This window comes from Cynoglossus semilaevis, chromosome Z (genome assembly GCF_000523025.1).
Source record: "Cynoglossus semilaevis isolate Cse_v1.0 chromosome Z, Cse_v1.0, whole genome shotgun sequence".
Classification (NCBI taxonomy): Eukaryota; Metazoa; Chordata; class Actinopteri; order Pleuronectiformes; family Cynoglossidae; genus Cynoglossus; species Cynoglossus semilaevis.
In genome coordinates, this window is record NC_024328.1 from 21159411 (window position 1) to 21160561 (window position 1151).

The window sequence follows — 1151 nt, forward strand, 5'->3', positions numbered from 1 at the left end:
GATGAAACTACATGACTAATAAAAACAACAACAAAAAAACAACAAAAACACTTCATTTAATGAACTGGTTTTAGTGGCTCAGATATTGAGTCTGGATCAGAAATAAAACACAAACCGATTCCTGCATTTATCTGTGTGCGTGTTTGTGTGTGTTTCAGTTCAATTCCCTCGGCCTCTTCCCATTTGTTCATTGTTGCTGTGCGTCGATACTCGGCGCTCCCACAAACAAACGATCTGTGAGCGGCGACAGCAGCGGCGGTGGCGGCAGCATTTTCTCAGAAAACCTGAAAAAAAAACAGTTCCAAAAAAACTAGAAATCACTTTTCATCAGTCACGGCTAATTACGACGTGTGACAGAATCACAGCCGCCGTTGCAGGAACACATTCATCATGTATGTGCTGGGTAAATATATTTCTTGTATTAAGTCGCCGGTCATTCCTCAGACTGTATTACGTTCTGTTGTCCGTACAGCCGCCGTCGCGGGAACACATTCATCATGTATGTGCGGGGTAAATATGTGGCGTTCGTTTCTATATTTCTATATTTCTATATTTCTTGTATTTTGATAATATATTATAGTAATAATTGTAATTTTTTATTTAATTAATTTAATTATATTTAAATAATTAATAACAAAAAATTATAAATAATAAAATTAAAATAATAAAAAATTAAATTAAAAATTAAAAATATTAAAATATATATTAAAATATAATAATAAAATATTAAAATATAAATAAGTATAAATAAAATATTAATAAATAAAGATAAATAAAAATAAAATATTAAAATATAATAAAATATTAAATAAAAAAAAATTAAAAATAAAAAATAAATAATAATTAAAATTATATTTAATTAATTGTAATTATTATTATAATAATAATTGTATTTTTGATAATATTCCAAATTCCTTTTCTCCAGGAGCCATGGCTCGAAAAGGAATTTCGTGGGAGATTACACTTTGTATCCGAAACCAACTCTGACAAGCAGACTGTGTCTATACGCAGACGGAGTCCAGGGAAACGTGTGAACATTTGAACACCTGAACTGACGGAGGGAAAAAAAAATCCTCTGTTTACATCTCCGCCACGCCGAGTAAACAACCAACCAGCAGGGGATGACTGTGAGCAGGGTTTTTTTTTTTTTT